Source organism: Triticum dicoccoides, chromosome 2B (genome assembly GCF_002162155.2).
Source record: "Triticum dicoccoides isolate Atlit2015 ecotype Zavitan chromosome 2B, WEW_v2.0, whole genome shotgun sequence".
Taxonomy (NCBI): Eukaryota; Viridiplantae; Streptophyta; class Magnoliopsida; order Poales; family Poaceae; genus Triticum; species Triticum dicoccoides.
In genome coordinates, this window is record NC_041383.1 from 468,486,996 (window position 1) to 468,497,679 (window position 10,684).

The window sequence follows — 10,684 nt, forward strand, 5'->3', positions numbered from 1 at the left end:
GGGTGGCGCCGCGAGAGCCGGCGCGGGCCACTGCGGCCAGGACAGCGCTGGGGCAGCTGGCGGCTGGAGCGACGGATGGCCCCCGGCGATCGCCGCGGGGACCGAGTACCAGGGCAGGGCCGGCGGTCCGGAGGAGACGGCCGGCGGCGGAGGCGTTGGCGGCCCGTATGGACTGGCCAGGAACAGTCAGATTCCTTGGACCGCGACGACCAGATCGTTGAGGACGCCGGTCATGGCCTTCGAGGAGTAGACGAGCGACGTGGTGGAGGGTGATGGCGGCGGACCCATGGAGGGGGGCGGCGACTGGCCGGTCGATGCACCGGCGGTGGAACCCATCGGCACCGAGGGAAGGACCAGCGGTGCCGTGGAGAGGATCGGCGATGGCGCGGCGGCGGTGGTGGCGAGGGGCAGCGACAGACTTGGTGGTGGTGATGACATGGTCGAAACCAAGCTAGCTGATACCAAATTGGTAGGAGTTGGGACCCTACCGGGTCTAGGGCGTAGGTTGTAGGGGAAGGAGGGGGCTGGACGTGGCGAAGCTCGCGGTCGCCAACGGCAAGGCGCCGTCGTGCGCGAGAGGGAGAGGCGGCGGCGGCGCAAGAGGCGACTAGGGTTAGGTCTCCCAGCTCCCTAAAGGAAGCCGAGCAAATAATGATTGCTTCTTTGCTTGATTAGATTGATACATCTCCTCTCCTTATATAGAGAGGTTTACTTGACTCCTAAACAAACGATAAGATAATCGGGCTAAGCCCCTAATAACGATAAGATAACTTGGGCCACAACCCACTGGGCTAATCCCCTAATATGACGGTCATAACAGTGTAGCAGAGATGCACATGTTGAGATGGATATGTGGCTACATAAGAAAGGATCATGTCCGAAATGATGATATTCGTGATAGAGTTGGGATAGCACCAATTGACGAGAAGTTTGTCCAACATCATCTGAGATGGTTTGGGCATATACAATGCCGTGTTGATAATATCAAGTGAGCTCGGGGTAGAGCAAACTTGACATGGGAGGAGTCCATAAAGAGAGATCCGAGGAATATCACCAAAGAACTAGCCTGCCACAACTTGTTAAGGTCTGAAAGGGGTACATTTTAGTATATACATGGGCACATGACTATAATCTGCAACATAGACAACTTGAAAAGCTTTATTACTGATATTCCTAAATTTGGCTTGCTGAAAACCTACTTCCCCAGCCATCCCAGCTCTGTCCTGCTCGCCTATCCGTACAGTGTCCATACAGTACTGTACGGGACGCCTAGGCACGCTTAAACAAGCTACACACAAGTAGGTCCCAAAACGCATATTCAACACCCAGCGCCTTTTTGAACTTTGTAATCAACTACTGTTCATCATTATTACTGAAATACATACAAAAATTACATTTATGTATTTATCTTTCAGGAATTTAGTAGCTTACCCCTCTTCATGATGTAATATCCTCGCAAAGAGCTCCACTGCTTTGCCAGATGCAATCGAGATCAGCCCAGGCAGGGCTACTGTTTCATTAGAGACTAACTGTAATAAGATACAAGCAAGCAAATATGAAATTATATGAAGGAACTGGTGTCAAAACCGTAAGTATAAACAGAAACAAAAGGAGAACATTTCCACAAATGTAAGTCTTTATCTGGTATATACATTGACAAAAGAAGTCGTGTTGTTGCAGAAACAACAACCTAATCTTTGGTGACCAAGAGCATCTTCGGTAGATAAATTCTGCATCTGAGCAATCACGTCACCCATAACTCCACTTCTTGGTCCTCGGCCAGCACCATGCCGCATGACAAGGTAACTGTCGTATCCTAATGCTGCAGTGATAGCGATCTGCAGTGGAGACAGAAGACCTTTAGTTCCCATGAGCCACTATAGGATGAAGTAGAAAGATGGGGGATATATTACTTATTTAACTGAACCACATGACTGGAATATACTCCCTCGTCTCAAAATAAGTGACTCAACTTTGTACTAACTTTTGTACAAAATTAGTACAAACTTGAGTCACTTATTTTGGGACGGAGGGAGTATTAATTATCCTCTAAAAGACATTAAGATTACTTGGTCAATATGGGCTGATAATTATTGCAACCCCACGCATGAATAATGTGTCTGAGATTTACCTTATTTTCATTTGCACACGGTAGAGTTGGAAACCATCTACTCTCCCATGTGTCAGTCAACAAGAAGACCACATTACTGGAAGCTACTAATGCTTGAAGACGCTTGCAATTATCAAACACACTTGACATTTTGGTTGGAGAAACCGGGTTCCCAGGGATTGGTATTTCCATCTGGATGCCTTCAACCTCCTAAAAGGTAGCAATTGTCATCAACAAACAGATCTATAGGAAACGTAATGTTCAAGATGAAGGTAGCAACGACTTACCACTGCAGGACATCTCTCTTTTAGATGTGGAACTATCGCAGTGGCTCTTGGGACACCACAATCATTACCTAAGTAGAGTGATTGTTTGACTACATCAGGAATGGCAACACAACCACCATCAACCACTGTTAGTTTCCGTACACCAGAGGTCTGAAGATTTGGTTCCACCAAAAATAAAAAGGTAGGAAAGATGTGCAAGGGCATATACTGTTAAAGTTTGTTGGAAGGGATAGTATTACAGTTCATTACAAGGGAGCATAGATATAGTGGTAGCACAAAGTACAAACCATGAGTAAGCGGGAAACTTCACAGCCAAGAGCTCCAGCACCCAACACAAGGCATCGAGCGTTACACAACTTGTTTAAAACAAGAGAGGGATGTCGCCATCCCATAAGCTTCAAGTGCATCACCTGTTTTTCTTCATCCTGGCTGTGTATATGATAAACAATCAAATAGATTGCATTTGTTGATGATGATGTGCAAAGGAAGGTAAATAATCTTCACTACCTTGCTGGATTCAGTGAGTCAAGATCGATGGGTTTCAGTATCTTTTCTTTCTTTCGATCCCCAGCTTTTTCTCCTTTCCATCCAATAATTTCAGGCACATAACACTAGTGCAGAACCGGGCAATAGCATCGGTTCGTAAGGCCCTTTAGTGCCGGTTTCATAACCGGCACTAAAGTGTGGGCACTAAAGCCCCCCCCTTTAGTACCGGTTCAGCACGAACCGGTGCTAAAGGGCAACCACGTGGCACGAGCCAGCTCCGGGTGCCTGGAGCCCTTTAGTACCGGTTGGTAAGACCAACCGGTACTATAAGGTTTGGGGGGGTTTTAGTTTTATGATTTCTTTTTCATTTAATTTTGTGTTTCCATTTTAATTCTTTTTCGTTTGCTGGTATTTTACGATACTACACATTGTACACGTTATGTATATATATATATATATAATAGAATTTCTAGTAGAACCAATCATGCATATATATATCATCAATGTCTCACAAACCATCATATTAATTAATTCACACATACACACATGTATAGCTATATAAAATTTCTCCTACATATGCATGTTGCCTTCGGAGCCAGTGGCATTAGCCTAATTGGTGCCTTCGGAGTATGATGACAATTGGAAGTGGTTTTCATGGGGGCGGTAGCGGGTAATAGTATTCTCCCTTCGGATTTATGACCTGGTCGAGCAAAAATCCCGCTATTTCCTCTTGAAGTGCTTCTACACGCTCCGTTTCTAGGAGCTTCTCCCGCACCTCTCTGAACTGTTAAGAAGGAGATCAATATGCATGTGTTTTAGTTGTGTGACTAGATATCGATAATGGTGTAAAAATTGTGAATAGTGTTTTGACAAGCGTACTCATTCCTGTCTTTGAGATCTGCTCCTTTCGGACGCCATCATGCGAATGTTCTCGCAAACGCAGAATGCACACAGATCAGTCCCCTGCGCCTGCTTCAGGGCCTTTACGAGAATGGAATTTGATCAGATAATAATTAATCAAGCATGATAATTAAAGAGATGGCAACTAGCTAGCTAGCTAGTACTACTTAGTTACTTACCTTGGGTCTTCCCCATTTAAGCTTTTCTTTCCATTCGCCTTCCGTGACGCTGATGAACCTTGCCCAAGCCCTGCCCGCCGACAAAGAAAATGAATAAAGGGGTTATTAAATAGTTCATATCATGAAATGACGAACTAAATAGGCCGAGATATATAGTTAATAATGATTGAAATTACCTGTTGACTATCCCAAACAAGATGTTATAGTCAGTTTTTTTTTTAGTAGTGAGTCCAGTATTTCAACTGTTCCGGCGTCAACTTTAATGATACACAAGACCCAGTGAAATCTGCATGCACACACGTTTGCATGTCTTAATTAAGCGGGCATATGTAAGCAAAAACATGTAGCTAGCTAGTAGGCAAAAACAGAGAATTTATAGTACAAGACAGTGTGACTCACTGGAAGTTGTAAGGAAGTAGTATATCTTCATTGTATTTGAGGCGCTTCAAGAACTCTAGCATGCTGTCCTCTACGGCCTTTTGATGACGTGCATCTATTTTCCATGTGTATTCATAAACGGTGTTTGGGTCAATGAACCCAATGCCATAGCATCCACCTTTTCTCATTTCATACATCTTCATCCTGCATATAATACCACAGAAAAGTATATAGTGAGGATAATTACAGGTAATAATTGATCAAAAGGATCACTACAGCTAGCTTGAGACTTAAATTACAGAAAGAAATCACTTGCAGACAATAGCAACTGACGATAGATTTGTCGAGTGCGTCTTGATTGTATAACTGAAATAGTTCAGAATACTCAACGGACACAACTTTCTCATGGTAGTAATGCTCCTCCTTGACATTCACCATGAGGGACAATCGATCGGAAATCTTGGTAATGTTCATGTACCATTGATGCAATTCATACATTCTCGTTGGGAGGTTCTTGACCTTGTCTGGCTTGACCAAAGGTTGGCCCCGGACATATTTCTGTTTTATTTCATCCTCTCTAAGCACAGGCATGGGCTCGATCTCGAGGAGTTGTCCAACAGTGATTTTGAGAACTTCAGCCTGCATTATATGCTCCTCCATTATTACCACATTGCCCACCTCAGGAACGTAAACTGTTTGCCCACAATAATATTGGGCGCGCGTACTGTCACGTGTTGTTGGCACAACAAGCGAGGGGATCGATTGCGCCGCCTGTTCTCCCAGCTGGGGAATGGTTTTCCCGCATTTTTTGACAGCTGCTTCTTGTTTGCTCGATCCCGAGCTCGCCTCCTTACGTAGACGTGCTCGATTTAACTTCCTGATGTGGCGCTCATAGTCTGTGTCAACAGGCTTGGGAGCTGGTGGTTGAGCCATACGAATGAAGTGGTCAATCGTTTCCTCAGGCACTTTCTCCCTTGGCGGCGGTGGCGGTTTCGGTGCAAAATGGGCTTCCACCTCAGACTTTGATATGGCTGCGATTTCCTCCTCGGACCTGTCATAAGCCCTCTGCGGAAGAGGTGTGAGGCTTGGACCATATTTATATCGCTTGCCTCCGCCTGTACTTCCTGTACTACCTCGACTCATACCGCTACGCACCATAGCTGCGGGGTGTCTCTTCTGTGATTGCTGAGGCGGCGGAGACGGCTGACGAGGCTGAGTTCGACGAGGAGGAGTGGCCTCCTGAAGCTGTGCCGGACTTGGAGGAGGAGTGGCCTGAGGTTGTCCCGGACTTGGAGGAGGAGTGGACGTCTGACGCTGTGGCGGACTTGGAGGAGGAGGAGTGGCCTGACACTTTGCCGGACTTGGAGGAGGAGTGGCCTGACACTTTGCCGGACTTGGTGGACTTGCAGGAGCGGGAGACTGCTGACTCGGTGGCGGACTTCGATGAGGAGTCGGCTGACGCGGTGTCGGTGGCCTTCGAAAGATGATGCAATCCTTTTTCCATAGGATGATACGATGTTTGGCGTCTCCGAGAAAGCGCTCGTCGTCACCTCCAGGATAGTCAAGCTCTAGCTCCGAATATGGGTCCACCACTGTTGGGGAACGTTGCAGAAAATTAAAAAAAATTCTACGGTTTCACCAAGATCCATCTATGAGTTCATCTAAGCAACGAGTCTAGGGAGAGAGTTTGCATCTACATACCACTTGTAGATCGCGTGCGGAAGCTTGCAAGGTGATGATGTAGTCGTACTCGACGTGATCCAAATCACCGATGACCTGCGCCGAACGGACGGCACCTCCGCGTTCAACACACGTACGGAACAGCCACGTCTCCTCCTTCTTGATCCAGCAAGGAAGGGAGGAGAGGTTGAGGGAGATGGCACCAGCAGCAGCACGACGGCGTGGTGTTGATGGAGCTGCAGTACTCCGGCAGAGCTTCGCTAAGCACTACGGAGGTGGAGGAGGTGTTGGGGAGGGAGAAGGAGGCAACCAAAGGCCAGGGCGTTCAGGTATGAAGTCCCTCCTCTCCCCCACTATATATAGGGGTGCCAAGGGGGGGTGGCCGGCCCTAGGAGATCCAATCTCCTAGGGGGTGCGGCGGCCAAGGGGGGTTTTCCCTCCCCCCAAGGCACCTAGGAGGTGCCTTACCCTCCTAGGACTCTTGCCCCCTTGAACCCTAGGCGCATGGGCCTATGTGGGGCTGGTGCCCTTGGCCCATTAGGCCAAGGCGCACCCCCCTACAGCCCATGTGGCCCCCCGGGACAGGTGGACCCATCCGGTGGACCCCCGGGACCCTTCCGGTGGTCCCGGTACAATACCGATAACCCCGAAACTTGTCCCGATGCCCGAAACAGGACTTCCCCTATATAAATCTTTACCTCCGGACCATTCCGGAACTCCTCGTGAAGTCCGGGATCTCATCCGGGACTCCGAACAACATTCGGGTTACTGCATATACATATCCCTATAACCCTAGCGTAACTGAACCTTAAGTGTGTAGACCCTACGGGCGGGAGACATGCAGACATGACCGAGACTCTCTCAGTCAATAACCATCAGCGGGATCTGGATACCCATGATGGCTCCCACATGCTCCTCGATGTTGTCATCGGATGAACCACTATGTCGAGGATTCGATCAAATCTTGTATGCAATTCCTTTTGTCAATCGGTACGTTACTTGCCCGAGACTCGATCGTCGGTATCCCAATACCTTGTTCAGTCTCGTTACCGGCAAGTCACTTTACTCGTACCGTAATGCATGATCCCGTGTCCAAACCTTGGTCACATTGAGCTCAATATGATGATGCATTACCGAGTGGGCCCAGAGATACCTCTCCGTCATACGGAGTGACAAATCCCAGTCTCGATCCGTGTCAACCCAACAGCTACTTTCGGAGATACCTGCAATGTACCTTTATAGTCACCCAGTTACGTTGTGACGTTTGATACACCCAAGGCACTCTTACGGTATCCGGGAGTTACACGATCTCATGGTCGAAGGAAGAGATACTTGACACTTGCAAAGCTCTAGCAAAACGAACTACACGATCTTTTATGCTATGCTTATGATTGGGTCTTGTCCATCACATCATTCTCCTAATGATGTGATCCCGTTATCAACGACATCCAATGTCCATAGTCAGGAAACCATGACTATCTGTTGATCACAACGAGTTAGTCAACTAGAGGCTTACCAGGGACATAGTGTGGTCTAAGTATTCACACGTGTATTACGATTTCCGGATAATACAGTTATAGCATGAATACAAGACAATTATCATGAACAATGAAATATAATAATACTTTTATTATTGCCTCTAGGGCATATTTCCAACAACCACCTCATCAACCAAGACACGAGCATAGCCCACTGGAATCGGGTTGCAATGGAAGGTTGCCTCGGGGGGATTTGTAAAAGCAACGGCGTCCGCCACCTTCATGGATATGTTCTTCATTTTGACGTGTAGCTCGCAGCTAGTGTTCTCCGTGATGTCATCCACGGGGTATCTACCCAGCATTGCGTCGTCCGGGGCGGAACCCACGCTGCTTCTCGGCATGGATGGGGCGGTGCTATCCAATGCTGGATCATTCGCTAGCTGCTGCTGCTGCTGAGACCCCCTTTGTTGGGTAAGTGAGTCGATCTGCTCCTGCTGCCGCTGGAATTTGACTACCAATTCCGCTTGACTTGCTTCTAGGCTTTGAAGGCGTTCATAGTCCCACTTCCTCTGCTCCTCCTCCATCTTCCTCTTCTTCTCCTCCGCAATCTTCTTTCTCGCACGGGTTATGTAGTCGGTGTTCCAGTCTGAAAACCCCTCATACCACGGAATAGCGCCCTTGCCTCGTGTTCTTCCCGGGTGTTCAGGATTTTCCAGGGCACGCGTAAGCTCGTCGTTCTCTCTGTTGGGCTGGAACACCCCCGATCGTGCCTCTTCTATTGCAACAAGTATCGCATCGTCGGCTCCCTTCAGACTTGCCCTCGTCGAAACATTGCCTGTCTTCGGGTCCAACTCCCCCCCATGCGCATAGAACCAAGTCCTGACCCTGGGGGGCCAGCTCTTAGTAACCGGAGTGGCACCTGCATCCTCCATCTCTTTCTCAGACTTATCCCACTTAGGCATTGCCACCGCATAGCCACCTGGCCCCAGCTTATGGAACTTATCCTTTTTTCGGCATTCTTCTTGTTTATTCTCGACCGTTCCTTAGCTAATTCCGAATCCTTGAATTTCACGAAATCGTCCCAATGAGCACGTTGGTTCTTTAGTGTTCCCTCGAATACTGGAGTCTTCCTTCCTCCCTTGACGTACTTGTCCCATTCACGATTCTTGTGGTTCTTGAATGCAACCGCCATCTTCCTAAGAGCAGCGTCCTTGACTTTCTGCACATCTGCTTCTGTGAAATGATCTGGTAGGGTGAAATGTTCCATGAGAGTATCCCAAAGCAGATCTTTTTGATTCTTGTCGACAAAAGTAACATCTGCACGTGGAGCAGCGTCCTCTTTGCCTTTTTGTCTTTTGTCTTTTGCTGGCTCTCTCCATTCTTGAAGGGAGATCGGGAGTTGGTCCTTCACAAGAACTCCGCACTGACGAACGAACTTGTCCGCAATCTTCTTAGGCGCTAATGGTTCGCCATTAGGTCTAACTGCCTCGATATTGTACTTTACGCCCTCCTTCAACTTTTTGTTCGGGCCTCGTTTCGTCCTTTTGCCTGAAGATTTGCTCGATCCGGATGGCTGAAAGAACAAAGATCGATTCGTTAATATATCTTCAAGTCATTTAAAACATGTGATGATCACCAGATACCTGCTTATATAAATATATATACCTCGCCGGTCTTTGTTGTTTCAGGATCAACATGTTCTTCGTCATCGTCATAATCGTAGTTCATGACTTCATCAATTCGGTCGTCGCGATCGAATATGATATCACCCTCTCTGGTGTTGTTTAGAAATTCGGAGCCGTCATAATCTTCTTCATTCTGATCATCATCTGGCCCGCGTATCATATCGAACATGGTCTGTTCTCCCTCTTTGTCGGTATTGTCTGCCATAGCTTTTATTTAACTAATTCAAAAGAAATATAAAACAATTTAGTATTCAAATTACATCGTCTCGAATAATAGATATAATCTCGAATACTTCGTCTAGAATAATAGATATAATCTCGAATACATCGTCTCGAATAATATATAATATTGAATAGTACATCACTGGCTAGATAATTAAAGATCGAATACTACAGAAGAATCTAGGACACTCGCGGTTCCTGCGGCGCGGGCGGTGGACACCCAAAGAGAAGGAACCCTCACAGGATCATAGCTGAAGTGAGATCCCCGAAGATATTGCCAGGTATTGGAGAACCTGCCGCCCTCTAACGCAACCATGTAGCGATGGACGTGCTCGTCCTCCTCCCTGACACGGCGACGTACCACCTCCGGCGGGGCCGGGTCCCTCCGCACCGAAACTGGCCCACGCGAACGCCACCAAACGAGATCAGGGTCGACGACGGGACCCGGGGCCGGGTTCCTCATCAAGCGGCGCGCCCCTCCAGGCAGCACCTCCCAGTGCCAGCCCGGCGCAGCCCAGTCCCGGACATGGGTCGGCTGGACGTCGTCGCGGATGGGTCGACGGCGAGGATGCGGGCCGGGCATCGTCGAGAACAAATACTAGCTATATGCCCGCAAAAAGTAATATTTTTTAATGATTGGATTTTGATAACTAAAATTTCTAACATTTCTACTATTTCAAAAATCTATATACTATTTCATACTAATTAAGCATCTAACACTAAAAACAGAAAACACAACTTCTATACATCCATTAAAAAACTGAAAAACAACATTATATAAAAAATTTCCATACTAATTAAACACTAATTATATACTAATAATAATAATCTAAATTATATACTAATTAAACATAAAAATTTCCATACTAATTAAACACTAATTTCCATATAAAAAATTTTTGATAACTAAAACAATAATAATCTAAATAATCTAAACTAATTAAACATACAAAATACGTATATACTAATATATACATGCATTAATTCATACATATGTGTGTGTGTGTGTTCCATATAAAAAATTTTGATAACTAAAACAACAATAATCTAAATAATCCAAATTATATACTAATTCATGCTTGTGTGTGTGTGTGTTTTGATAACTAAAACAATAATAATCTAAATACTCTAAATTATATACTAATTCATGCGCTTGTGTGTGTGTGTGTGTGTGCTCGGGGCCGGGAGGGGCGGCGCCCATGGTGGCCGCCGGGGGCGAGGGAGAGAGGTTAGAGGGGGAGAGCTCACAGCGGGGCGACGGCGACGGCGAGGTGACGGC

The 10,684-nt window shown here is 46.8% G+C and overlaps 1 pseudogene; it reads right to left on the bottom strand.

The window, feature by feature from the left end:
• LOC119367850 overlaps positions 1 to 10,684 on the bottom strand; it is a 29,427-nt pseudogene that overhangs the window by 7,924 nt on the left and 10,819 nt on the right.